Source organism: Zea mays, chromosome 1, assembly GCF_902167145.1.
Source record: "Zea mays cultivar B73 chromosome 1, Zm-B73-REFERENCE-NAM-5.0, whole genome shotgun sequence".
Lineage (NCBI taxonomy): Eukaryota > Viridiplantae > Streptophyta > Magnoliopsida > Poales > Poaceae > Zea > Zea mays.
The window spans coordinates 293,153,526-293,176,950 of NC_050096.1; the positions used below are offsets into that span (position 1 = coordinate 293,153,526).

At 55.5% G+C, this 23,425-nt stretch overlaps 1 long non-coding RNA gene across 9 annotated transcripts; it reads left to right on the plus strand.

Annotated features, from left to right (window-relative positions):
* The first annotated feature begins 16,621 nt into the window (after window positions 1-16,621).
* LOC103644152 (uncharacterized) lies at window positions 16,622-22,922 on the plus strand. Of its 9 annotated transcripts, none has more exons than XR_002266583.3 (4): window positions 16,677-17,047; window positions 17,166-20,608; window positions 20,881-21,087; window positions 21,180-22,922. It is a non-coding gene; the product is annotated as an uncharacterized lncRNA (long non-coding RNA). The 9 variants fall into 9 exon arrangements; XR_002749711.2 differs by having other exon boundaries at window positions 17,166-17,523; window positions 20,940-21,087; XR_002749710.2 differs by lacking the exon at window positions 17,166-20,608 and having other exon boundaries at window positions 16,622-17,047; window positions 20,940-21,087.
* The last annotated feature ends 503 nt before the right edge of the window (window positions 22,923-23,425 follow it).

Consider the following 23,425-nt stretch of genomic DNA (forward strand, 5'->3'; position numbering starts at 1 on the left):
CCCCCTCCACTGCCTTCTCCTCGTCTGTCCTGTAAGACCCTATGGGTCTGTTGTACGCCGCCGATGGCTCTGTCTTTAGTTGGGAGTATATTCTTGAGGTTGCTAGGCACCAATTGTGCAGGTTCATTGCTAGACTAGATCTTCCTCTATGTTTCGGTGACTGTAATGCATTTGATGACTTTATTAAAATTGCTCATAATCCTAGGCATACTAATATTTCTAAGCAAACAACAACTAGGGATATGAAAAAGGTATTTTAAAGAACAACATGCTAAAGTTGTTGAGAAGTTGAAATTTGCATCTTCTATTGCTTTGACCTCTTATATTTGGAATGATAATGCTAAGGAAGATTATCTTTCTGCAGTTGTGTAGAACTTAACACTTATAACCATTGAAAGTTATTTTAAATAGTAGAATTGGGATGTACTCTTTTCCTATCTAGGGTTTCCCACGAGGTGTGAGTTTTACTAGATAGGTTTTAAACGAGGCAATCATTGTACCAGCCCAGCTAATCTAAAAATATTATATGTTATGAAATGTGCATGATGCCTGTGTAAGTGTAACACAGACTGTGTTTTATGTTTTGTCGTGCCAAACGGGGCAGGCGTGCCGTCACGACCCACATAATCTTTAATCGGGTCGTGCTCGTGCCTTTGGCTGGGCACATCGGGTGGCACGACACACAACTAAGTAATCGTGTCTATCGGGTTCGTGCCTGTCGTGCCGTTTTGTTATCGTGCTCGGGTCGTACCGGCCACCCGTTTGGCCATCTATAATTTTGGATGCCCTTTGATTATCTCTACATGATTTTCCTATGAACTATACACCTTCGGTAATGAAATGGACCCTAACGTATTTATTGCTCTAGCGGAAGCTTTCATATCGTCACTCGCATTTCATATGAGAGAAGCTAAGCACAAATATCAAAATAATCTTAGGCCTCGGTCCTTAGATTTTTCTATTCTAAGGGCTAGTTTGGAAACCTCATTATCCTAAGGAATTTTTATTTTTCCAAGAAAAATTAGTTTATTTTCTCATGGAAAAATAGGAATCCCTAAGGAAAATAGAGCTCCCAAACTAGCCTTAGTAATCGTAATTTAGATATAGATTAATTAAGCCAATATAATTTTATGCTGGATATATTTGCATTACTTGGTTATACATAAGATATTTTTATAATTTTTATATGTTATATTTCTCCCATGAGAGAGGAGAGACGAAAGATATGTTATAAGTTACAGTCTTTTAGAGTACATATACCAGTGACACATAGAATCAATTCGCATAACTCATCCTATGAACTTAGATAGGATCAGTGGATGTATATCCAGACCTCCATATACATTTAAGTCCCGTCAAAGCAAATTTAGCTGCCAATTTCTTTCTTAGTATAAAATGTCTCCCAATTTAGCACATGAGAACACGTACTAAGCGAATGCACACTCCCTACTTTAGCTCTGTATATTAAATTAAGGTCATGTTTAGAACCCTAGAGCTAATAGTTAGCCCGTTAATAAATTCTTAACTAGGTTGAACTAGCTAATGAACTAATGCTTAGCTATGAGATAGTCAATAATTAGTTAGAGTCTTAGCTGAAAGTGTTTAGAATCTCTATAGCTAATTACCAGTTAACTATTAGCTCTAGAGATTTTAAACATGGCCTAAAATTAGATAGCATGTTTGCGCGTAGATATGTAAGTACGGTGTATAGAATATAATTCAGCAATGGGTTTCGTCGTGTATATAGGCATATAGCGATAGGATTTAGTTGTGTCTGTGCAGGGTTAACCTTATCGTTTTTTCCTCATTTCTCGCCACCACCCGAGAACAGGAAATCAGCAAATTTCACTCAAATTTCTTAGATTTCGAATGGTTTAAGATTTCAACTTTCAAATGAGTGGATTTCGTTTTTCTCGGCGGATTTCGTCATTTTCTCTATGGAGTTCGCTATTTTCTCGATGGTAAATGTCGTTCGATTTTAAAAAATCAAAATTTTAATTAGATATGTTTGCAAATTGTTCAAATTGCACTGCACAATGACTAATAATATACTCACAAATAATTTAATGTCCAAACTCACATAAACACACACTTGAATTTGAACTATCCATGCATTTTTCATAAAATCATACGCCCATCACATAAATTACACACACATGTAGGTCGGTATAAAAATAGAAGTCCAAACTCCAAAAATTCATATGAAGTTCATACAGGCCTATTATAAAAGTCTACACATTACACATAAAATGCATATAGATCCACATGTAATAGAAGCTTAAACACTCGACAAGATTATATCTTTGTAGTTATATTGTAATGTCATATATGAAATTGGACTCGTATTGTTTAGAGTTTGGATTTATTTCATATGAAGTTATGTATATATAACTTCTATGTGAAGGATATATGTTGTATGAAAAGTGCATGAAGAATTCTTGTTCATTTATGTATACTTTGTATCTTGTATTTTACAATATCATACTGTCGGGGACCATAATTAGGGGTACCCTCAAGACGCCTAATTCTCAGCTGGTAACCCCCATCAGCATAAAGCTGCAAAGGCCTGATGGGTACGATTAAGTCAGGGATCAGCCCACACGAGTGACTCGATCACGCTTCACCCGAGCCTAGCCTCGGCCAAAGGCAGCCGACCTCGAGAGACTTCCGTCTCGCCCGAGGCCCCCTTTTTATGGCGGACACATCACCGGCTTGCCCGAGGCCTTGGCTTCGCTCAGAAGCAACCTTGACTAAATCGCCGCACCGACTGACCAAATTGCAGGGGGATTTAACGCAAAGGTGGCCTGACACCTCTATCCTGACACGCGCCCCCGGCAGAGCCGAAGTGACCGCCGTCACTCCACTGCTCCACTGGCCAGTCTGACAGAAGGACAGCGCCGCCTGCGCCACTCCGACTGCAGTGCCACTCGACAGAGTGAGTCTGACAGGCAGTCAGGCCTTGCCAAAGGCGCCACGGCGAACTCCGCTCCGCCCGACCCCAGGGCTCGGACTCGGGCTAAGACCCGGAAGACGGCGAACTCCGCTCCGCCCGACCCCAGGGCTCGGACTCGGGCTAAGACCCGGAAGACGGCGAACTCCGCTCCGCCCGACCCCAGGGCTCGGACTCGGGCTAAGACCCGGAAGACGACGAACTCCGCTCCGCCCGACCCCAGGGCTCGGACTCGGGCTAAGACCCGGAAGACGGCGAACTCCGCTTCGCCCGACCCCAGGGCTCGGACTCGGGCTAAGACCCGGAAGACGGCGAACTCCGCTCCGCCCGACCCCAGGGCTCGGACTCGGGCTAAGACCCGGAAGACGGCGAACTCCGCTCCGCCCGACCCCAGGGCTCGGACTCGGGCTAGCACCCGGAAGACGACGAAACTCCGCTTCGCCCGACCCCAGGGCTCGGACTCCGCCCTGGCCTCGGCCGAACGACTTCCGCCTCGCCCGACCCCTTGGCTCGGGCTCGACCACGGCAACAAAAGGCAAACTCAACCTTGGCTTCGGAGGAACCCCCACGTCGCCCTGCCTAGGGCATAGACCGCCACGTCAACAGGAGGCGCCATCATCATCCTACCCCGAATCGACTCGGGTCACGGAGAACAAGACCGGCGTCCCATCCGGCCAGCTCCGCCGGAGGGGCAATGATGGCGCTCCGCAAGCTCTATGACGACGGCGGCCCCCGGCTCTCTTACGGAAGCAGGACAACGTCAGCAGGGACTCGACCGCTCCAACAGCTGTCCCTCCATCAGGCTCCGCCGCACCTCCGACAGCCACGACATCACGCCAGCAGGGTGCCCAGATCTCTCCGGCTGCCACATTGGCATGTACCTAGGGCGCTAGCTCTCCCTCCGCTAGACACGTAGCACTCTGCTACATCCCCATTGTACACCTGGATCCTCTCCTTACGACTATAAAAGGAAGGACCATGGCCTTCTCAGAGAAGGTTGATCGCGCGGGACCGAGGACGGGACAGGCGCTCTCTTGGGGCCGCTCGCTTCCCTCACCCGCGTGGACGCTTGTAACCCCCCTACTGCAAGCGCACCTGACCTGGGCGCGGGACGAACACGAAGGCCGCGGGACTTACACCTCTCTCACGCTCGACTCCGGCCACCTCGCCTCTCCCCCCTTCGCGCTCGCCCACGCGCTCGACCCATCTGGGCTGGGGCACGCAGCACACTCACTCGTCGGCTTAGGGACCCCCCTGTCTCGAAACGCCGACAGTTGGCGCGCCAGGTAGGGGCCTGCTGCGTGCTGACGAACAGCTCCCCGTCAAGCTCCAGATGGGCAGTCTCCAGCAACCTCTCCGGCCCGGGACGGTGCTTCATTTCGGGACTCTTGAGTTCATGTCCTTCGACGGCAGCTACGACATGATACTTCTTCCACCACCGCGCGACTACGACAATGGCGGCCGACAACCCGCCCGCCGGCGGCGGAATCGACGACGTCTTCCCCGCGTAGTGGAAGAGCAACATTCGGGCTCGCTCCGTTCCCTCCCCCGCCAACGGAGGAGGAGGCGGGGCCGTCAAGGCCGGACGGGAGGCCGCGCTTCGTCGGCCGTCGAGCGAATCGACACCCCCGACGCCCCGACGGAAGGCACGCCGGACGTCGACCTCGCGTTCAAGACGGAGGCAAGCGCCGTCCCCCCGCGCCACGCCGACCCCGAGCAAGAAGACGACGCCGGCGCGCTCGCGGAAAGCCTGCAGGACGTCGCCCTCGAACCGGAGATGATGGCGCAACCAGTCCCCGATGTGACTACATCGCTCCTCGTCGACCAAAAGGTAACGACTAACTCCCATCTTGCGTCATTTCGACTCGGCCTCAACCCGCCAAACGACCTCGTTTTGGCGGGCGCTCTCATTGAGGCGAGTGCAACCCCACTGAGGTTCCGTATGCGGTCGCCTTGGGACCGACTGACGGACGTCTCGACCTACGGGCCCTCTGGGTCCGAGGAAGATGACGATCCCGGCATCGGTTGGGATTTCTCCGGACTTGGCAACCCCAGTGCCGTGCGGGACTTCATGACCGCATGTGACTACTGTCTATCCGACTGTTCCGATGGAAGCCGCAGCCTTGGCGACGAGAGCTGTGGCCCAAGCCGCGAATGTTTCCACATCGAGCTAGGGGATCCCACCGAAGGCAACCATCTTGGCATGCCGGAGGATGGTGATCTCCCTAGGCCGGTGCCTCGCGCCGACATCCCACGGGAGCTAGCTGTGGTCCCCGCTCCGGCGGGGGGTTACGACCCACAACTCGAGCAAGTCCGCGAGGCGCAGGCCAGGCTCAACGAGGGAACAGGAGCGCTTGAGCCGATCCGTCGGGACGTCGGACAGGCATGGGTGGGCCAACCCCTGGCCGGAGAAATACGTCAGCTGCCCCAAGGTCTCCAGCACCGCGTCGCCAACGATGTCAGGATCAGGCCGCCGCCCGCATCCAGCGGGGTCGGTCAGAACCTGGCAACCGCAGCAATGCTCATCCGCGCGATGCCGGAGCCGTCAACCACCGAGGGTCGGCGAATCCAGGGAGAACTCAAGAATCTCCTAGAAGGCGCTGCGGCCCGGCGGGCCGAGAGCACTGCATCCCGAAGGCAAGGATATCCCTCAGAACCTCATGCCGCGACTTCCCGATTCATGCGGGAAGCCTCGGTCTACACCGGGCGCACGCGCAACACCGCGCCTGCGGCCCCGAGCCACCTCGGCAACGAGCACCATCGACGCGACTGTCGGGCTCACCTCGACGAAAGGGTGCGCCGAGGCTACCACCCCAGGCGTGGGGGGCGCTACGACAGCGGGGAGGATCGGAGTCCCTCGCCCGAGCCACCCGGTCCGCAGGCCTTCAGTCGGGCCATCCGACGGGCGCCATTCCCGACCCGGTTCCGACCCCCGACTACTATCACGAAGTACTCGGGGGAAACGAGACCGGAACTGTGGCTCGCGGACTACCGCCTTGCCTGCCAACTGGGTGGAACGGACGACGACAACCTCATCATCCGTAACCTCCCCCTGTTCCTCTCCGACACTGCTCGCGCCTGGTTGGAGCACCTGCCTCCGGGGCAGATTTCCAACTGGGACGGCTTGGTCCAAGCCTTCGCTGGCAATTTCCAGGGCACATACGTGCGCCCCGGGAATTCCTGTGACCTTCGAAGCTGCTGGCAACAGCCGGGGGAGTCGCTCCGGGACTACATCCGGCGATTCTCGAAGCAGCGCACCGAGCTGCCCAACATCACCGACTCGGATGTCATCGGCGCGTTCCTCGCCGGCACCACTTGCCGCGACCTGGTGAGCAAGCTGGGTCGCAAAACCCCCACCAGGGCGAGCGAGCTGATGGACATCGCCACCAAGTTCGCCTCTGGCCAGGAGGCGGTCGAGGCTATCTTCCGAAAGGACAAGCAGCCCCAGGGCCGCCCATCGGAAGAAGCTCCCGAGGCGTCTGCTCCGCGCGGCGCCAAGAAGAAAGGCAAGAAGAAGTCGCAATCGAAACGCGACGCCGCCGACGCGGACCTTGTCGCCGCCGCCGAGTATAAGAACCCTCGGAAGCCCCCCGGAGGTGCAAACCTCTTCGACAAGATGCTCAAGGAGCCGTGCCCCTACCATCAGGGGCCCGTCAAGCACACCCTCGAGGAGTGCGTTATGCTTCGGCGTCATTTCCACAGGGCCGGGCCACCCGCCGAGGGTGGCAGGGCCCACGACGACGACAAGAACGAAGATCGCCCAGCAGGAGAGTTCCCCGAGGTCCGCGACTGCTTCATGATCTATGGAGGGCATGCGGCGAATACCTCGGCTCGGCACCGCAAGCAGGAGCGCCGGGAGGTCTGCTCGGTGAAGGTGGCGGCGCCAGTCTACCTAGACTGGTCCGACAAGCCCATCACTTTCGACCGGGCCGACCACCCCGACCATGTGCCGAGCCCCGGGAAATACCCGCTCGTCGTCGACCCCGTTGTCGGCGATGTCAGACTCACCAAGGTCCTGATGGACGGGGGCAGCTGCCTCAACATCATCTACGCCGAGACCCTCAAGCTCCTGCGCGTCGATCCGTCCTCCGTCCGAGCAGGCGCTGCGCCCTTCCACGGGATCATCCCTGGGAAGCGCGTCCAGCCCCTCGGGCGACTTGACCTCCCAGTCTGCTTCGGGACACCCTCCAACTTCCGAAGGGAGACCCTGACGTTCGAAGTGGTCGGGTTCCGAGGAACCTACCACGCCGTGCTAGGGAGGCCATGCTACGCGAAGTTCATGGCCGTCCCCAACTACACCTACCTGAAGCTCAAGATGCCGGGCCCCAACGGGGTCATCACCGTCGGCCCCACGTACAAACACGCGTTCGAATGCGACGTGGAGTGCGTGGAGTACGCCGAGGCCCTCGCCGAGTCCGAGGCCCTCATCGCCGACCTGGAGAACCTCTCCAAGGAGGTGCCAGACGTGAAGCGCCATGTCGGCAACTTCGAGCCAGTGGAGACGGTCAAGGCCGTCCCCCTCGACCCCAGTGGCGACACCACCAAGCAGATCCGGATCGGTTCCGGGCTCGACCCCAAATAGGAAGCAGTGCTCGTCGACTTTCTCCGCGCAAACGCCGACGTTTTTGCGTGGAGTCCCTCGGACATGCCCGGCATACCGAGGGAGGTCGCCGAGCACTCGCTGGATATTCGGGCCGGAGCTCGACCCGTCAGGCAGCCTCTGCGCCGATTCGACGAGGAGAAGCGCAGAGTGATTGGCGAAGAGATCCACAAGCTAATGGCAGCGGGGTTCATCAAAGAGGTATTCCATCCCGAATGGCTTGCCAACCCTGTGCTTGTGAGGAAGAAAGGGGGGAAATGGCGGATGTGTGTAGACTACACTGGTCTCAACAAAGCATGTCCGAAGGTTCCCTACCCTCTGCCTCGCATCGACCAAATCGTGGATTCCACTGCTGGGTGCGAAACCCTGTCCTTCCTCGATGCCTACTCAGGGTATCACCAGATCCGGATGAAAGAGTCCGACCAGCTCGCGACTTCTTTCATCACGCCGTTCGGCATGTACTGCTATGTCACCATGCCGTTCGGTTTGAGGAATGCGGGCGCGACGTACCAGCGGTGCATGAACCATGTGTTCGGCAAACACATCGGTCGCACAGTCGAGGCCTACGTCGATGACATCGTAGTCAAGACGCGGAAGGCTTCCGACCTCCTCTCCGACCTTGAAGTGACATTCCGGTGTCTCAAGGCGAAAGGAGTCAAGCTTAATCCTGAGAAGTGTGTCTTCGGGGTCCCCCGAGGCATGCTCCTAGGGTTCATTGTCTCCGAGCGAGGCATCGAAGCCAACCCGGAGAAGATTGCGGCCATCACCAGCATGGGACCCATCAAGGACTTAAAAGGGGTACAGAGGGTCACGGGATGCCTCGCGGCCCTGAGCCGCTTCATCTCACGCCTCGGCGAAAGAGGTCTGCCTCTGTACCGCCTCTTAAGGAAGGCCGAATGTTTCGCTTGGACCCCTGAGGCCGAGGAAGCCCTCGGCAACCTGAAGGCGCTCCTTACAAAAGCGCCTGTCTTGGTGCCGCCGGCGGACGGAGAAGCCCTCTTGGTCTACGTCGCCGCAACCACTCAGGTGGTTAGCGCCGCGATTGTGGTCGAAAGGCAGGAGGAAGGGCATACATTGCCCGTTCAGAGGCCGGTCTACTTCATCAGCGAAGTGCTGTCCGAGACTAAGATCCGCTACCCACAAGTTCAAAAGTTGCTGTATGCTGTGATCCTAACAAGGCGGAAGCTGCGACACTACTTCGAGTCCCATCCGGTGACTGTGGTGTCATCCTTCCCCCTGGGGGAGATCATCCAGTGCCGAGAGGCCTCCGGCAGGATCGCGAAGTGGGCGGTGGAGATCATGGGCGAAACGATCTCGTTCGCCCCTCGGAAGGCCATCAAGTCCCAAGTGTTGGCGGATTTCGTGGCCGAATGGGTCGACACCCAACTGCCAACGACCCCGATCCAACCGGAGCTCTGGACCATGTTTTTCGACGGGTCGCTGATGAAGACGGGGGCCGGCGCGGGCCTGCTCTTCATCTCGCCCCTCGGAAAGCACTTGCGCTACGTGCTGCGCCTCCACTTCCCGGCGTCCAACAATGTGGCCGAGTACGAAGCTCTGGTCAACGGATTGCGGATCGCCATCGAGCTAGGGGTCAGACGCCTCGACGCTCGCGGTGATTCGCAGCTCGTCATCGACCAAGTCATGAAGAACTCCCACTGCCGCGACCCGAAGATGGAGGCCTACTGCGACGAGGTTCGGCGCCTGGAAGACAAGTTCTTCGGGCTCGAGCTCAACCACATCGCTCGACGCTACAACGAAACCGCAGACGAGCTGGCTAAGATAGCCTCGGGGCGAACAACAGTCCCCCCGGACGTCTTCTCCCGGGATCTGCATCAACCCTCCGTCAAGCTCGACGACACGCCCGAGCCCGAGGTACCCTCGGCTCAGCCCGAGGTACCCTCGGCTCAGCCCGAGGCACCCTCGGCCCAGCCCGAGGTACCCTCGGCCCCCGAGGGCAGGGCACTGAACGTCGAGGAAGGGCAGAGCGGGGCCACACCAGATCAAGATTGGCAGGCCCCGTACCTGCAATATCTCCGTCGAGGAGAGCTACCCCTCGACCAAGTCGAGGCTCGGCGGGTAGCGCGACGCGCCAAGTCATTCGTCTTGCTGGGCGACGAAGAGGAGCTCTACCATCGCAGCCCCTCGGGCATCCTCCAGCGGTGCATCTCCATCGCCGAAGGTCGGGAACTGCTGCAAGAAGTACACTCGGGGGCTTGCGGCCACCACGCAGCGCCCCGAGCCCTTGTCGGAAATGCTTTCCGACAAGGCTTCTACTGGCCAACGGCGGTGGCTGACGCCACTAGAATTGTCCGCACCTGCGAAGGGTGCCAATTCTATGCGAAGCGGACACACCTGCCCGCTCAGGCTCTGCAGACAATACCCATCACCTGGCCCTTCGCTGTATGGGGTCTGGACCTCGTCGATCCCTTGCAGAAGGCGCCCGGGGGCTACACGCACCTGCTGGTCGCCATCGACAAATTCTCCAAGTGGATCGAGGTCCGACCTCTGAACAGCATCAGGTCCGAGCAGGCGGTGGCATTCTTCACCAACATCATCCATCGCTTCGGGGTCCCGAACTCCATCATCACCGACAACGGCACCCAGTTCACCGGCAAAAAATTCTTGGATTTTTGCGAGGATCACCATATCCAGGTGGACTGGGCCGCCGTGGCTCATCCCATGTCGAATGGGCAAGTAGAGCGTGCCAATGGCATGATTCTACAAGGGCTCAAGCCTCGGATCTACAACGACCTCAACAAGTTCGGCAAGCGATGGATGAAGGAACTCCCCTCGGTGGTCTGGAGCCTAAGGACGACGCCGAGTCGTGCCACGGGCTTCACGCCGTTTTTCCTGGTCTACGGGGCTGAAGCTATCTTGCCCACTGACCTGGAGTACGGCTCCCCGAGGGTGAGGGCCTACACCGAACAAAGCAACCAAGCTAGCCGAGAGGAATCGCTGGACCAGCTGGAGGAAGCTCGGGACAGGGCCTTACTACACTCGGCGCGGTACCAACAGTCCCTGCGACGCTACCATGCCCGAGGGGTCCGGTCCCGAGAACTCCAGGTGGGCGACCTGGTGCTTCGGCTGCGGCAAGACGCCCGAGGGAGGCACAAGCTCACGCCCCCCTGGGAAGGGCCATTCGTCATCGCCAAAGTTCTGAAGCCCGGAACATACAAGCTAGCCAACAATCAAGGCGAGATCTACGGCAACGCTTGGAACATCAAACAGCTACGTCGCTTCTACCCTTAAGATGTTTTCAAGTTGTTTATATACCTCACACCTACGCAAAGTTTAGTCGTCAAGGAAGGGTCGGCCTAGCCTCGGCAAAGCCCGACCCTCCCTCGGGGGCTAAAAGGGGGGAGACCCCCTCTGTGTCGAATTTTTCCTCGAAAAAGGATCTCTTTTTAGCAGGATTTCTTTCGTGCTTCCTGACTACTTCGGAAAAGCGGGTCCTGGAAACGACGAGGTACACGTAAGCAGCCAAGGCTGACCGAGCCGAGGGACTCCTACGCCTCCGGGATACGGATACCTCACTCATCACCTTCTGCGATAAGTAACTTGCGCTCGGATAAAGCGACTCCGTGGACCGAACGAGTCATCACGCTCGGAAGCTCTCCTACCGAAGCAGTCCTTCAAGCTTTCTCGACTAAGTCGGCGACAGGGCCTCATGGACGGGTGAAAGTACGCGTAAGCCGCAAGGCCGACCGAGCCGAGGGATTCCCACGCCTCTGGGATACGGATACCTCACTCGTCCCTTCCGCGAAAAGCAGCTCTCGCTCACACAAACATCCCTGTTACCGACAGAGTCCAGATGCTCGAAACAAGAGGAAAAAAGACGCAGCTTTGCAAGCGCAGCGAGGGTGTGTTCTTCTGGCCTCGGCGGCCGCAGAAAGCACACGCTACAAGATGATCTGATCCTGCAGGCTCGGGTCTTCACGCTGAAGGGAGCCATAGCACCCTCGGCATCGACGACGTCTTCAGCAAAGCCCGACCCAGCCTCGGGCGGCGCTGCAGTCCAGGGACTCCTCCGGGAATCCGACCCGAGCAGGCGGCTCAACCGGTTACCCCTGGGGCCTCGGTCAACCGGCTTCCAAGGGCGCCAGCCCGACCCGAGGCCTCGACTGATCGACTTCGACGTCGGCTCCGCTGACGGACAACACGGCTAGGCTCCGGCCAGACAGTTTCCCATTCTCGAGCCAACTCCGCCTCTGTTCATACTGATATCGCTACCCCTGGCCTCGGTCCACCGAAGGGCGGCCGAGGGGTCTCTTCAACTAAGCTAGAGGAGCCCCAAACAACAAGGCCGAACGGGCCGAGGGATTCCTACGCCTCCGGGATACGGATACCTCACTCGACACCTTGACATGGGGCAACTCATGCTTGGTAAAGCGGTTCAGATAATCAACAGGCGAGACTTAATGCTCGAAAATGAGGAAAAAACACGGCTCCGTGCCAAAATTACATACACGTTCAGGCCCCGACAGCCACAATGAACGAAGAACACTGACATTCGAAGTGCCATTACAAACGGAACTCCGGTTCCCCCTCCGCAGGTACGAACAACCCCACTCCGAGGGGGAAGGCCTGCGGAGCAACGGAAGGCCGACGAACGGCGCGCCGTCACCTGCTCCAGCAGCGGCGACGACGACGACTTCTGCTCCGGGGGGCCGAACAGCGGCAACGCTGACCTCAGGGTGGATGCCGCTGCCAGGAGGCCCCCGCCCATGCCAAAACTCGTGAGGCAAGGACGGGCAGAAGGCCGTAGAGGTTGGAGGTCAGCCCGTGGCCGGTCCCGGCCGCCGCGCCGGCGGAAGAACCCCTTCCAGCTGCCGTGGCAGACGCCGGCACCGCAAGTGGCCCCGAAGCCACTCGCGACTGAAGACCAGGCACGCTGCAGCTGCCGGACGCCACGGGCAATGCCCGCTTCTCCCCCCATCACTGAGTGAAGGAGCGGGCCACCGCCCACGCAGGGGCCGACCCCAACTCGGCACTCTCCCCTCCCCAGCCTTGGTGATGAAAATCCTTGAGGCTGAGGAAGGGGCAGAGGCCGCAGCCCGGCTCGCTTTCCCCCACCATCAAGTCGGAGGTCGCCATCTCAGGTGACCGCCGGCGGAGGGAAGCAGCCGGGCAGCATGATGAAAATCCTTGAAGCCGAACAATGGCTGAGAGGTACCAACTCCCATGGAGTTGCGTTCCTCCGACGAGGAGGCGGAAAGGCGGCGGATACCCCCCATCCGGGGGCTTGGAAGATGGGAAGACACGACGCTTAAGGGAGAAAGAAGACATGGTTGCCTTACGAAAGGAGTCTCCCTCCTTTTAAAGGCAACTCTCCCTACGTGCGCCCCTAGACGCCGCGGGCTGAGTCTTCTCCAACACGCTCCAAGGCCCTCCCCTGCGACTCGGGGGCTGGGTCCCGCATGTCATGCAAGCCGGCTCAGGGCAGAAGAAGCCAAACCGCCGCGCGTGGTGCGCACGACCGTCCGGCGGTTACAGGCGACCCCCCATTTTCGCCCAGACCAACGGGCAGAAGGGGCGGGCAGCCATGCAGGCGGCATGCAACCGCGCCAGATGGACGCGCTTCTCCGACTTCTGACACGCCAGCTTGGGAACCCAGGCCCACGCGTCGAGCAACCGATGCGTCAGTTGCTGCATGCAAGCAACCGCACCACCACTTGTGCCACCATCACGCCTCTTCGGTTGCGGAGCCTATGCCGCGACTCGAGGCGACCCAACAGCGCCAGCCTGGCGCGTCGGTCAAAGCGACCGAAAGTGGGCCGGCAGTAATAGCGGTGGCAGGCGGGCGGGCGCAGCGGTCACGTCGTCAGCCAGGCTCACGTCCCATCCTGAGACAGCAAGAGAGCCTCTTCTCACGGCGTGGAGACGGTGCACCCGTGACCCGTTCCTCGAACAGATCGCACGCGCGCAACGGCCGCCTCGCCAACCACTCGCCCCGTCGCATTAACTCCGCGGCGGGACACGCGGCGCCTCTGGCAGGAGGAGCGCGCGACGCTTCACCTTCGCCATAATAACCGCGTCAGAAAAGGTACGCCACGTCGTTCGATTTCGTATCCTTTTCCGTTTTCCTCTTTCTCTATCTCTTGCAACAGGGACCGGGAAAGGGGGATACCCCGAAAGGGATCCTTCTCCGCGAAGGAACCGGGCTCCGAGCCCCCCATTACTGATCAGGGGTTCGAAGGCTGGCCCTCCGAAGGGTTCAACAGTCGCCTCAGATCGCGTGGGCCCGACACCCACTACTGGTCAGGGGTTCGAAGGCCAGCCCCCCGAAGGGCTCCATGGCCGCCTCAGGCTACTCGGGCTCCGCGCCCATTACTGATCAGGGGTTCGAAGGCTGGCCCCCGAAGGGTTCACAGTCGCCTCAGGCACCGAGCGAGGGATGACCAGGGGTACGTTCGATACATAACCAAGGCTCGGGCTGCGCTCCCGAGGTACCCTAGGACATTTCCGAGACCAGCGGGAACGATCTTGTAACGGAATCCCATCGGAGGGAGGCATCGAGCCCTCGGACCCCGTCGCCAGGGGACCGGGTCCGGCAAATCACCCGCAGGTACTTTTGGGCGTGCCTCTGGGCCCCTAGCCGACCCCAACGAACGGGGCACGGACGTCCACTCGGATTACCCGCTTGCAGCTCACCGGAGACACCATGTTCGGTGCCCATCGAGGGTAACATGGCGCACTCCCCCCCTCCTCCTTGCGGAAAGGCGACGTAGGGGCGTATGTAAAAAGTCGAGTCTGTCCCTGATCGTCCTCTCGCCCTGTGCAGAGGCTCGGGGGCTGCTCTCGCAAAAACCGGCTCCGGCCAAATCGTTGACAGCGTCAACATACCAGCCCGAGAGCTTGGGCCCCGACCGTGCACCCGGGCTACGGCCAGTTCGCATGAGGGAACGACCAGACCAGCCGAAGCGTTAAGCGAAGTATTAAGACCTCGAAGGAGTGTAACCACTCCTCCGAGGCCTCGGGGGCTACACCCGGCGGGTGCGCTCGCGCGCACCCACCGGAACGAAATGCAACCGAGAAAGGCTGGTCCCCTTGCAAAAAAGTGCGACAAAAGCCTCCAAGCGAGTGCTAACACTCCCTTCGAGGCTCGGGGGCTACTGTCGGGGACCATAATTAGGGGTACCCTCAAGACGCCTAATTCTCAGCTGGTAACCCCCATCAGCATAAAGCTGCAAAGGCCTGATGGGTACAATTAAGTCAGGGATCAGTCCACACGAGTGACTCGATCACGCTTCACCCGAGCCTAGCCTCGGCCAAAGGCAGCCGACCTCGAGAGACTTCCGTCTCGCCCGAGGCCCCCTTTTTATGGCGGACACATCACCGGCTTGCCCGAGGCCTTGGCTTCGCTCAGAAGCAACCTTGACTAAATCGCCGCACCGACTGACCAAATTGCAGGGGGATTTAACGCAAAGGTGGCCTGACACCTCTATCCTGACACGCGCCCCCGGCAGAGCTGAAGTGACCGCCGTCACTCCACTGCTCCACTGGCCAGTCTGACAGAAGGACAGCGCCGCCTGCGCCACTCCGACTGCAGTGCCACTCGACAGAGTGAGTCTGACAGGCAGTCAGGCCTTGCCAAAGGCGCCACGGCGAACTCCGCTCCGCCCGACCCCAGGGCTCGGACTCGGGCTAAGACCCGGAAGACGGCGAACTCCGCTCCGCCCGACCCCAGGGCTCGGACTCGGGCTAAGACCCGGAAGACGGCGAACTCCGCTCCGCCCGACCCTAGGGCTCGGACTCGGGCTAAGACCCGGAAGACGGCGAACTCCGCTCCGCCCGACCCCAGGGCTCGGACTCGGGCTAAGACCCGGAAGACGGCGAACTCCGCTCCGCCCGACCCTAGGGCTCGGACTCGGGCTAAGACCCGGAAGACGGCGAACTCCGCTCCGCCCGACCCCAGGGCTCAGACTCGGGCTAGCACCCGGAAGACGACGAAACTCCGCTTCGCCCGACCCCAGGGCTCGGACTCCGCCCTGGCCTCGGCCGAACGACTTCCGCCTCGCCCGACCCCTTGGCTCGGGCTCGGCCACGGCAACAAAAGGCAAACTCAACCTTGGCTTCGGAGGAACCCCCACGTCGCCCTGCCTAGGGCATAGACCGCCACGTCAACAGGAGGCGCCATCATCATCCTACCCCGAATCGACTCGGGTCACGGAGAACAAGACCGGCGTCCCATCCGGCCAGCTCCGCCGGAGGGGCAATGATGGCGCTCCGCAAGCTCTATGACGACGGCGGCCCCCGGCTCTCTTACGGAAGCAGGACAACGTCAGCAGGGACTCGACCGCTCCAACAGCTGTCCCTCCATCAGGCTCCGCCGCACCTCCGATAGCCACGACATCACGCCAGCAGGGTGCCCAGATCTCTCCGGCTGCCACATTGGCATGTACCTAGGGCGCTAGCTCTCCCTCCGCTAGACACGTAGCACTCTGCTACATCCCCATTGTACACCTGGATCCTCTCCTTACGACTATAAAAGGAAGGACCAGGGCCTTCTCAGAGAAGGTTGGCCGCGCGGGACCGAGGACGGGACAGGCGCTCTCTTGGGGCCGCTCGCTTCCCTCACCCGCGTGGACGCTTGTAACCCCCCTACTGCAAGCGCACCTGACCTGGGCGCGGGACGAACACGAAGGCCGCGGGACTTACACCTCTCTCACGCTCGACTCCGGCCACCTCGCCTCTCCCCCCTTCGCGCTCGCCCACGCGCTCGACCCATCTGGGCTGGGGCACGCAGCACACTCACTCGTCGGCTTAGGGACCCCCCTGTCTCGAAACACCGACACATACATATACAAATACACTGAAATGATACTCAAAATTTATATTTTTACACAGCCAAACATTATTTTCGGCTAAAAGCACCGGAATTCGATCGAGATCATCGAAATCCGGTCGAAAAACACCGAAATTCGTTTTAATAAAAAAAATTGAATGCTGAATCAAAATTTATACCGAACCCCAGTTATCGCAGGAGACCGAAAACGAAAAAAATCACCGAAATTCGCAAATTGCTAACACTGTCTTGCGTAGAGCAGTAAGTGGCACACGATCGGCACGTGCACAACGTCCGTCAGATCAAAACTCAACGCATCTGATTAACCCTTTCGAGAAATAGGGGAACCAGAGCAAAGAAGGGACCGCCGACCGCCGGATACCTGACGCTGGCGGGCGGCGGCGGCGGCGGCGGCGAAGACGTCCGTTGCGGCTGCGACGAATCCAAGTAACCGGGGCCCTTGCCGAACTGGCAGGCGAGATAGGTCCCCCGATTCAAGCGGAGATGGTTCACTGATTTCCCTTCCCCGCCGCCAATTCGATCGGGCTCGCGGCTCGCCGTCTCTGCTCTCCCCAACCGGCACCAAGCCAGCCAATGGCGCTCGAGGAGGCACAGCGGCCACTGTCCGCCGGCGTGGCCTGGCGCCTAACCGGAAGCTGGCTAGGCTCCGAACTGGTTCGAGGCTTCAAGCCGATCCGCATCTATCCAGGTACGCACGGACGCCCCGACGATGGGTTCGTTGCAAAATTTCTCCGGGAACCAGTCAAAATCAAATGATTTCCTACAAACATTCGCCATGCTCGCTGCTCGCCATTGTTATTTTACAGTGTCCTTCTAGAAATACATCACAACAACATACGCCACTCGAGGCTAAACACACCATTATTTGCTAATGGCTCTCGGGGTGGTTGGGCCGGCTGACACGCTCTGGAGGTAACGTTCGACGACGTCGAGTCCGCAGAGCTCCTTGACGACGGGCATCGTCGCCGGCACGTCCATCTGGAACGTGACGGCGGAGTTCGCGGGCCCGGTGCAGATAGAGAACTCCTTCCTGGCGGCCCTGATGGCCTCCCTCATCGCACAGTGCACCGACGACGCGAGAAGAAGCGGTGGCTCGCCCGACGCTGCAAAGATCCAAGCCGGAGTGTCAGGGTCGCAAGCAGCCACTGTTGCCATGTTATGCTGGTATGGTGATCTCAAGTTGCAGTATTTTTTGTACGTAAGTTCTCAGGAGGTTCAGGAAAGTCTGCAAGAACCAAGGATGCCCGAGGAGATGAGACATTCCAAGAGTAGCAGAGGCGGACGCAGTACACAGGCACCACAGGCCACGGCCTGGGCTGCCTCGCGCGTCTGTATGGAGCATGTATTTGACCCTAGTTCAAAAAAGGATGCAAAGCCCAGGCTACCGCAGGCCTGCACCGCAGTACTGGCTCACAGCCTAGGCTGCCATAAAATCCTGGGTCCGCCACTGAAGAGTAGGTTTACCTTTGGATGAAAGGACACGCTTCCTATCGCCAGCGCTGTTGATTAACTCGACGTTGAACTGCTTCGGGATGGTGTCGACCGTTGGAATCTTGTACGTCCATGTGCCGTCATGGATGACCATGCCGTCGGTGTTCGTTTTGTACTCCTCGTTCGTGAAGAAGCCCACTCCTTGGATGAATGCGCCTTCCACCTGAGTGAATCAATAGCAGTGTTCAGAGCAGCATATTTCTGTTGGCAAACGGTCTAACAGCATCAAGTTTTGTTTGAGGCTAACCTGGCCAAGGTCTACTGCAGGGTTCAGGCTCTGCCCGCAGTCATGAATGAGGTCGCTCCGTAGGATCGTGGTTGCTCCTGTCAGTACATCAACTTCCACCTGTGATGACATTTCCAATCATGTCTCAGCTTCGTGAAGAACTGAAACTGCAGCCTCCAACAATTTGGCTTGTTAATTGCATTTACAGTGTTACTATAGCAATTTGGATCAGGGCTACCTCACTAATGCCAGCTCCATAGTTTAAGTAACTCCTGGAAGTTGGGTTCCAGTATGCATGCGCTGATAAGTTCACACTCGCCATACTTGCCTGCAAATGACGAACAAATGGCACGGACAATTGGAATAGTAAAATGATGGGTATCTCACACTTATTTGCTACCCATACTGATCGCAGTACATTGATGATGGAAATGAGGGAGGCAAAAGATTTGCATGTGATTCTTGGTATCTGTTTCAATCAGGTTAACTGGTATATGTGACAACAGATAAAGTCATAACATAAGGGTATTTTCACCTGAGCAATCAAGGCACCCCATTCCATTGTGGCACCCTTAGCCTCCAAACTCTCCTTTACAGGCTTGAGCCTTTCAACAAGTCGAAGGCACGAATGCCGAACCGCTTCGCAACTATTTTCAGAAGTGGTGCTCCCACCGGTGAACCCTCCCTGGATCATGCTCAACGAGTCGACCTGGATAATCCGCACCTTGTCAAGGAGGCATTCCCCGCCATCAGCACACAGTTGTCCCAGCCCAAATGCTGTCATCTGCTTCACTTTCGTCCACAAGCCCTGGCCTATCTCAACCCCTCCAATCTCAACAGCAATTGAACCGTCATTCATGATAGACACCTTGCCTGGAGCAGCCCGAAGACTCACCTCATATGTGATGGGTACACAAGAAATGCCACGTTTCTTCCACTTGTTGCTGCTATTGAAGTGCTCAACCATTGTAGCTCTGTGCTGGTAGTCTGGAGACAAGGCCAGCTTATCAAACATGGTGGCCAGCGTGTATGTGGGTGCTTCACCCGCACTCTCTCCGTAGAACGCTGCAAGACTCTTGAAGTCATGAAGGTTCTTCCTCCTAATGGTGTTGGTATCGACTGAGAGCACCGATGCAACATGCTCAACGATGGCTTCTGCAATAAATGATCCCTGCACCTCTCCAGGAGCCCGCATTGTTGACTTTGGTGAGACATTCGTCTTGCAGAGCTTGATGTCAAATGCAAGAGCCCCCCAATTGTACTTTTTGAAACTACCAATGATAGTATTTGGCAATATTGCACTCAGATCCGGTGTTATTCCAGCATTGAGACCAAGGTCCAAGTGCACGGCTGTGATCTTGCCATCTGATTTGAACCCAACAGAATACTTTGTCTTCATAGGGTGTCGCCCACCCGCTATTATCATGTCCGTCTTGCGATCAAGGTACATCTTAACAGGACGCTGTAGCTTGAATGCGGCAACGGCGCATGCACATGCAATCTGACAAGGAGGAGATTCTTGGCATCTCACATCATCCACTTTGGATGGCAATACAAATAGACGATGTTTAGCAAAGAAAAGCTCTAGTTAGTTATGACTTACGTGTATTGCTTTCATTGCCTTTCCACCAAAGCCTCCGCCGACTCTTCTTGTGATCACACGGACGTTGTGCAACGGAATGCCAAGGCACCTTGCAACTACATCTTGTGTGATCTCAACAAATTGCGTCGAGGAATAGATGGTTATGCAGTTGTCTTCATCAGGAATAGCCAGTGCCACCTGTGTCTCCATGTAAAAATAGTATTGGGATTCAAGCTTTACCTGCGGAAACAAAAAGTACTTGGTGTAAGTTTCGCCCTTGCTGGACACTTTTTAGGTCTCGGAGTATGCTCCCCCTTTTGGCCTTTGGAACAAAAGGAAGCACCATGTAGTATGTACCTCTGCTGACAAAGTGTGATCAGCCTTAGAAACCCCTTGGTTGTAATCACCAACTGGCTTAGGAGATAAAAATGTGGGAATCTGGAAGTAGCTGCTCTGTTGGATGGCATCTTGTATAGTCAGAATTGGTGGCTGCAAATTTTCTGTGCTATACTCAACAACAGCTTGCTTTGCAGCCATATAAGCATACCTTTGTGTTTCAGAAATCTGTGTGATCGAAAACCAACATGGCGTGGTAAGCTTGATAGAATTTTCAAGATTCTGGGTATACACTGACTTATTACTGGCTCATTTAATCTTATAAAGGTCAGTTTAAGCAACCTTACCACGATGCCAATATTTTGACCAGCAAATTCAACAACTTGATCTGCAAAAAGCACTTCTTCTCCTAACATCGGGAAGCTGGATCCTATATTTTGTCCGCCTCTGGGAATATCCTTTGCAGTAATGACTGTGATGACCTTCTGTGAAGCCAAAGATGATTTGAAGTTGATGCCCTTCACATGAGCATGAGGGCGTGTGCTGTAGATAAATGCTCCATACAAGCAACCCTTGGGAACAGGGATATCATCAACGTACACAGCCTCCCCTGTGTAAGAAACATAAATATAGCTCAGTGCATACAGTAACCAATAATATGAGGAAAAATATGCATATTTGAATTTTCAGATGGTTCAGCACTGACAAAACTATTGTACTCCATCCGTTCCAAATTATAAGGCGTTTTAGATTCATAGATATATATAAGCTATTATTTCTAGATACGTAGTAAAGACTACGTATCTAGAAATACTAAAACGTCTATAATTTGGAACAGAGGAAGTACTAAAAATGAACAGTAGCATCACTATACAGTATTTTGCAGAATATGCTGAAGAAAGGTTATAAGCTGATGCTGTCAAAATAATTGTTTTGGCAAGGCAGTACATTGGAGGGGAAATACCAGAAGCTTGGAGCTCTGCCCCGACTTTCTTGATCGGCTTGCCAACTGGCTTGTATTCATCACCGAAAACCATTTCTTGTCTTGAGTGTATTGGTAAATAATTTCTGTCAACCTCAAGATTTTCCTTCAGTGAGTACCCACCGCTAATATTTGTAGTTCTATTAGTAAGTGATCCATTGATAACATTAACCTTTGCTGTTTCATTCATGCTGTTGGTTAAGGAGGATAAGAAGGTGAACAAGAAGCTGACAGCCAAGCTGACCCTATACTCAGGATGTGTTGTGCCTTCTGGTGGTGAAACCGTCTCTTTAAGCAACTGAACTGCTTTAAGTATAACAGAAGAGCTCAGTGATTTTCCCTTTAGAAAATCCTCTACCTTGCTAGCTCTGATGGCATGGTCAGCTCCATAAGCACCGAACACCAAGCATATATCCTCCATGATGTTCTTCCCTGAAGCTGCATCAGTTGAAGTCCTTGCCAAGAGAGCAGCATTGACATATGAAGCAGCATTGCCAAATGGCCGAGGCGCTGCCCGGAATGTCTCAAAGGTGATGCCATCTGAATCCCACTTTGGGATGAATATGCTCATCAGCAGGGTCCTAGAATCACATGGAGACTGCTGCAAGAACTCCTCCAAAGTAAGGCACAACCTTTTGGAAGCTGTCTGAATTGTGACTGTTGTACCTGCAGCCAGTAGCACAGTTGCTATGTCTGACTCGAATGGCAACCTCTGCGCCATGATTATGTTGCCACCTATGGTTGCTGTGTTCCGAACAAATGGCGAAGCCACTTTGCTTAGGTGATCGGCAATTTTTCTGAAGATCAGATTTCCATCTGACAACACCTCAATGGCTGTAGAGATGGACACAACCGATCCAAGCTCAATTCCCTTAACGCTGCTGTTGATGACTGATAGCTCTGGTATTCCTTTGATGTCAATGTACTTGTCATAGAGGTCCTGATCCTTGTACACTCCAGACCCGGTGTTTGCAGCCACAATCTTCACAGAACTTTCATCAAACCAGTAGGAATCAAACAACCTGTGGAGCTCTTCAATGCTTTGAGGATGGTACCAGCCATCACTGGAGACTGCTACTGCAGCACCATCTGCATTCTCCCTAGAGGACTTGATCTCAGACTTGAGGAACTCAGGGAAGGTGCAGACTGCAGCACTACTGTAGCCAGGTAGTTTGCTGACGGTAGCAGGTTCATCGCCCTTCCTCCAGAAGCAGTTGAGACCCAGATCCTCAAGGTCCACGTCCGCCGCGAAGCTCTTGCAGGCGTCGACGATGGGCCTGTATCCGGTGCACCGGCACAGGTTGCCGGACACGGCCTTTTCAGCCTCCGAGGTGGTGAGCTTGGAGAAGCCTGTGGGCGGGGTAGGGCGGCTGGCCACCTTGTCGGCCTTGGCCAGCGCTGAGAAGATTGACATGCAGATGCCCGGCGTGCAGAAGCCGCACTGGGAAGCGTGGAAGCCTGCGAGCCGCTGCTGCACCGCGTGGTAGCCATCCTTGGTGTTGCCAATGCCCTCGCTCGTGGTCACTGAGCAGCGGTCAATGCTACGGAGCAGTGTCAGGCAGGAGCTCGCTGAGAACTCGGTCGCCTCGTCGGTGGCCGGGTTGTACTTGGAGATAAGGACCACGCACGCACCGCAGCCACCTGCCGCATTAGGAAATTGCGAGCACACAACAGGTTATTCCTCCAGTCTCAAAAAATAACTGCGCATCTGTTATCAACATTTATATCTCTAGTATGTTTATTATAGAGAATATATTTTATTATGAGGAAGTTTATCGTGCTTAATGTAATTATACTTATTGTGCATCATAAATGTTAAGCTCGCCTCTTAAAAAACGAGGCGTGGAGTTATTTCTTGATGGATGCTGAACACGTATATAAGACTACAGAAGGACTATCTTATCATTTCATTGAGATAAAAATGCAAAGGATGTTGTTATTTTCCATTTCAAAATTTGCAGTAGGTTAGCGTAATTGTGCCGTGCAAATTGCACATCGTTGCTTCTTTCAATTGAAAAGAAAAGGAGAGGAGTTTCCAAGGCTAATCAATCTACCTTTGGTATTAGCTTCTTGTGTATGAGATACGCAATACAACATATACATGCGCCTGTTAATTTACATGCCCATCGAGAAGAGCAGGGAGGAGTACTTCATCTCAGAATGAGCTCTATGAGATGAATGCGAGCCGCCAAGCGGTGGCTGGCTTGCACACATCAGACTAAACAAGTCCTTTGTCTGTCGAATAAACCGGAGAAGCGTTTTGTGCAAGGGAAAAAGGCATCTAATACGCTTGATGGGGGGAAAAAAGTTGCACTTTTGCCATTTTTCCATTGAAATATCTCCTCTGGCTTTCATTTCCTATGTACGGTTTACTGCTTTCGTTGGGTTGTTGACATTTCCGTGAGATGGTGGCGCGCCAAAATGACGAGAAGGAGCAAGGAAACTGGAC